Source organism: Silene latifolia, chromosome Y (assembly GCF_048544455.1).
Source record: "Silene latifolia isolate original U9 population chromosome Y, ASM4854445v1, whole genome shotgun sequence".
In the NCBI taxonomy this organism is placed as follows: domain Eukaryota; kingdom Viridiplantae; phylum Streptophyta; class Magnoliopsida; order Caryophyllales; family Caryophyllaceae; genus Silene; species Silene latifolia.
This window is the reverse complement of record NC_133538.1, coordinates 426,981,886-426,987,701: the sequence shown is the minus strand read 5'-3', so window position 1 is coordinate 426,987,701 and position 5,816 is coordinate 426,981,886.

The following is a 5,816-nucleotide window of genomic DNA, read 5'->3' as shown; positions in this document are numbered from 1 at the left end:
CCCGAGTTCACTGGGTATTGAGGCAACCAACATTTTTTGTTTGAATATGGCAACATGATTTTGTGAATCAGAGGTTCCATCATAAGTTCTCATGGACTAACAAGTAAATTTCTTGGGAGATCAATCTTTGCAATTTCATCTGCAAAGGGTGAATCTGCAAAGCTGTCAACTTCTACTTCAGCCACAGGGTCTGGCACTCCGGGTATATTTTCTATTTTGTTGTGGAGTTTTTGGATTTCCTGAAGCATAGCCATCATTATTGCTGCTTCAGTTTTGTTTGTCTCTTCATTGGGAATGGTTGGGGTACCGGATGATGTATCCTTCTCCGGGGTTCCAAAATTGGAGAAGTCTATGTTTTTGATAATGGATGAGAATGGGGTTCCTGGTTCGAATCTGGTCTTGGAGCCCGAAGCCTGATTTTCCAATTTCTTCTTTAGGCTAGATTCAGATTCTTTCAGCCTATTGATTTTGCTTCCACTGAGTTGCCCTCTCTTGGATTGTTTCCAATTCTTTGATCTTGGCCAAGGCAGCCGCTAATTGTTGTTCTGCGGTGAGTTCCACCATTTTTGTGTGTGAATATTTAAATGAAAGATGATAAGGAGAATTTTATTGGTTGAAGAACTAGATGCCCCACGGTGGGCGCCAATTGTTTTAGCAGGATTTTTTCGGAAGGATCCGGCTTGATTATATAGTAATCGTGGTATCTAGTTCTATATGACTGGAATAATACGAGTAAATAACAAAGGAAGAATTAAGTATAAGGAATAACGTTTTTATTATCTTGATAAGCCGAGTACAATATTGTATGTATATCTGAATATTCAAGAGTAAAAAGAGATAAAGTGTAAAATAATTGACTAAGATTGAATGCCCTTACAATTGTTTAGATTCTGCTATTTATAGTTCTCCATACTATTCTCAACGTTACAATGAACAACGTTACAATGAGCAACCTCCTCCCCAAATGTAGGAGTTGTTGCCGGATTAATAGGGCATGTCCCCTATTAATCCGCTTGACTTATTCTTCTTTTAACGAATCTTAGGCTCTTTCTCTCCTTTCCGTCTTGATTCATAAATGATAGGGTTTTTTGGTTGGACTTGGTCTTCCTTGAGTATAGGACACGGTTATTTGACTCATGCAATCGTATTTCTTGTTTATCTTCTTAATCCACCGCTTTAATAATCGCAAGCTATAATATACCGACCATCGGGCTTCTCTTCCAGGATTTAGTAGCCTGCTTGCCATAATATTCTTCAACAGCTAAATAATAGTTAGATTTGTCCGGTCTTTGTTTTCTTCAATCAGCCTTGTAAGGTCAGGCCAGGTTATGGTCAGGCCAGGTTAATCTGGGCCTAACACTTACCATGGGTGATCTTTCTTCCGACACATTATTCCATGTCATGGATGGCAAGACATCGTTCAAACTATTGCTGGGACGACCTTGGAAGCACGAAAACGGAGTTGTCGCCTCAACCCTCCATCAATGCTTGAAATATTATCGTGGTGGTGAAAGGAAGATAGACGGAGACGCCAAACCCTTCTCTAAGGTCGACTCTTTCTTCGCTGATGCAAAATTCTTTGAAGAGAATGGTACTTCCAGTGAGTTCATGCCAACCACCATCTCTTCAACGGGAAAAGGGGGTAAACGGGAAAAGAACATCATCAAAGAAGATAGTGCTGCAAGTCCTGCTAAAGAAAATGATGTTAAGAAAGATGTAGACAAGACCAGCAAAACAGCTACTCCTATTGCGTCACCCAAGAAGCAAGAGACGCCGCAGAAAACTACACCACCAGTACTACGCTACATCCCGAAGTCTCGCCGCAAAGATGGGGAGAGTCTTTTTGCAGAGTGTCTAACACCAAAGATAGAGCCTAAGGATAAAAAGTCAAGTCTGGTGTTCAAGCAGGAATGGGTAGCCAAAGTCGTTACACCTCTACCAAGTTCATCTCAAATGAAGATTGTGAGACCTCCTCCGAATGGTTTCGTCTGTTCATCCAGTCAATCATCAAATGAAGAAAACAAGGGGATATTTGATTCCAATGCTTACAAGCTACTGGCAAAGGCTGGATATGACTTTACAAATCCGACTCCTCTTGGCAAAGTTATAAAAGTTGAGCCGTACGGTCTTAACAAAGCGCAACATGAAGTATTCAAGCAAGATGGGAGCTTCATGGTGACCAGGGGCGGGCTCGGATATGAGTCTCGCGCGCCCGTGAAGATTGGTGCTCGTAGAAAAGGGCTACTGCATCTTCTCAAAGATATCACAAGAGAAGAGGTCGAAGAAAATGAAGAAGGAGAGGAAAAGATGCATCCATCTTCAGTCTTCGATCGAATAAGTCCACCTGCAGAGAAGTGTCGTCCTTCTATATTTACAAGGTTAGGGAGACCAAATGCTTCAACCAAACACATTTCTATCTTTGCTAGGCTTGGCAATCAAGGAGAAAGTAAGGTCAAAGTGTCAACACCTTCGTTTCTCATAAACAAGAAGGGCGCAATACATGAACGCTTGGGTGGTCCATCAAAAATAGTCTTCAGTCGACTAGGGGCTCTCAAGAGGAATAGTGGTGAGGGTCGTCCTCTCTCAACTTTTGCAACACAAAATAAAGAAGAAGTAAGAGTAAGCGATGATTTGAGAAGCGCAATACCATCTCGCATGAAACGTATGCAAGTAGTGGATATCATCCAGCATGAGCCACTCAAAGCAAGGAGGCGCGTACTAGTTCTCACAGGCCAGTCAAAAGATGTTGAGCCTATTCCTTCCTCTTCACGTCCCTCTGATGTAAAGAAGCCAAGAGATTTAGAAGTTACAACGTCGTCATATCATATCACAAAGAGAAGAGATACCGACGAGAATGAAGAAGTTGAGGCCGATGAGGCCCCGAAAACACTTGAAGACGGGGCAATCGATCGTGGATGAACTTAAGGAACTCAATTTGGGAACTATCAAGATCCTCGCCCCATTTATGTCAGTGCTTTGCTGACTAAAGAAGAAGAAGAGGAGTACTACAAGTTGTTGGTCGAGTACAAAGATGTCTTCGCTTGGAGCTATAAAGAGATGCCTGGACTAAGCCCAAAAATTGCAGTTCATCGTCTAGCAATCAAGAAAGGCACCAGTCCCAAAAAGCAACCTCAACGCGTCGTTTTGCCGGAGCTTGTACCGAAATTGAAAGGGAAGTCAATAAACTCATTGAAGGTGTTTCATTCGAGAAGTCAAATATTCTACCGGATAGCAAACATTGTCCCGATCGTGAAAGAAGAATGGACAATCTGCGATATGTGTCGACTTCGTGAGACCTTAATGATGCATGCCCAAGGATGACTTCCCTTTTGCCGATTCTGAGTTAATGATTGACGCAACCACCGGTCATGAAGCCCTCTCATTCATGGATTGTCTGCTGGTTACAATCAAATACATATGGCACCCAAGATCAAGAAGCAACAGTTTTCGAACCCCAAAAGGGATCGTCGCTACACGGTCATGCCGTTTGGATTAAAGAACGCTGGCGCTACGTACCAACGCGCAATGCAAAAGATCTTTGATGATATGCTGCATAAAATAATAGAGTGTTATGTTGATGAAGTGGTTGTCAAATCAAAGAAAAGAGAAGACCATATCAAAGACCTTCGAACCGTCTTTGAAAGACTTAGAAAATGTCAACTCAAGATGAATCCACTCAAGTGTGCGTTCGGTGTCACATCTGGGAAGTTCTTGGGGTTTGTGGTTAGGCATAGAGGCATTGAAATTGACCAAACAAAAATTAAAGCCATCAACGAAATGCCGGAACCAAAGACGTTAAAAGAGTTGCGCGGATTGCAAGGACGTTTGGCATACATTCGAAGGTTCATATCTAACCTAGCAGGACGTTACCAACCATTCAGCCATCTCATGAAAAAGGATGTTCCATTCCAATGGGATGAAAAATGCAAAAATGCTTTTGATAGCATCAAGAAGTACTTGGCCAGTGCACCGGTCGGGGCACCAATTCCGGGAAAGCCACTTGTCCTCTACATCGCAAAGACAAGAACGCTCACCGGGGGCAATGTGTGCTCAAGAAATTGAAGACCGTAAGGAGAGAGCACTCTATTACTTGAGTCGTACCTTGGTTGGAGCTGAGTTGAATTACGCGCCCATAGAGAAGATATGTCTTGCTTTGGTGTTCGTCATCCAGAAGTTGAGGCACTACATGCGGTGCACATACCATACATGTGGTCTCAAAGTGATCCAATCAAGTACATACTCTCAAGACCAGTCTTGTCTGGAAGACTTGCGAAATGGGCAATGTTGCTTAAGCAAAGATGACTTGGTGTTCGTGCCTCAAAAGGTCGTGAAAGGTCAAGCTATCGCCGACTTCTTTGCCGATCATCCAGTGCCAGCAGAGTGGGAAATTTCAGATGACCTCCCGGGAGAAGAAATTTTCTACGTGGACGTCCTACCTCCATGGCAAATGTACTTTGACTGCCTGCAAGGCAAGATGGAGCCGGAGCCGGAGTTGTATTCGTAACTCCACAAAATCATCTTATGCCATATGCCTTTACACTCACTCGATTGTGTACAAATAATATGGCGAATACCAAGCTCTCATACTCGGTCTTCAAATGGCGATCGAAATAGGTGTCAGGGATATGGACATATATGGAGACTCAAAGTTGGTGGTCAACCAAGTCCTTGGTGAATATGAAGTGAAAAAGGAAGACTTGATTCCCTACCATCAACAGCATTACAATCGTTGAATCAACTTGACGACATAAATGTTGGTCATGTGCCAACGAGTGCCAATAAGTTGGCCGACGCGCTTGCTAATCTTGCGACCACTTTGGCATCAAAGGGGGAAGAGTCTATGAAAGTCCCGATCTGCAATCGTTGGGTAGTATCATCTCTTGAAGGAGAAGAAAATGTAGACACAACCAACATGATATGCGTCTACACAGTTGATGAAGATGACTGGCGTCAACCTATCATTGATTTTTTGGACCACCAAAAACTACCCGATGATCCCAGACACAAGGTAGAAATACGTCGACGTGCTCCAAAGTTCATTCACTATAAAGGGACACTCTACAGACGTTCTTTCTCATGCCAATGGTTGAGGTGTCTAAGCAAGGACGGTTACCGAAGCCATGCATGAAGCTCATTCTGGCATTTGTGGTGCTCATCAATCTGGGCCTAAACTTCATGATCGTGTAAAGAGAATAGGGTATTACTGGCCAACCATGGTGCAAGATTGTATGGACTTTGCGAAAAAATGTGAACCCTGTCAGTTCTACGCAAACTTCATACACCAACCGCCGGAGCCGTTGCATCCTACTATTTCTTCATGGCCCTTTGAAGCTTGGGGACTTGATGTTGTGGGACCTCTTACTCCAAAGGCCTCAAATGGACACGAGTATATCCTCGCTGCCACTGACTACTTCTCAAAATGGGCAGAAGCCATCACACTACGGGAAGTGAAGAAAGAAAATGTTGTGGACTTCATTAGAACCCAAATCATCTACAGATATGGTGTACCTCAACGTATCACAACTGACAATGGGAAACAATTTTTCAACCATCTGATGACAAGTCTGGGAGAAAAATTCAAGTTCAAACAATACAAGTCATCCATGTACAATGCCTCTGCAAATGGTTTGGCTAAAGCCTTTAATAAAACTCTTTGCAACTTGTTGAGAAAAGTAGTAGCAAAGTCAAAGCGAGATTGGCATGAAAGAATTGGTGAGGCGTTGTGGGCATATCGTACCACATACAAAACACCTACTCAAGCAACCCCGTACGCGTTGGTGTATGGAGTGGAGGCCGTGTTGCCTTTGGAGTTGCAG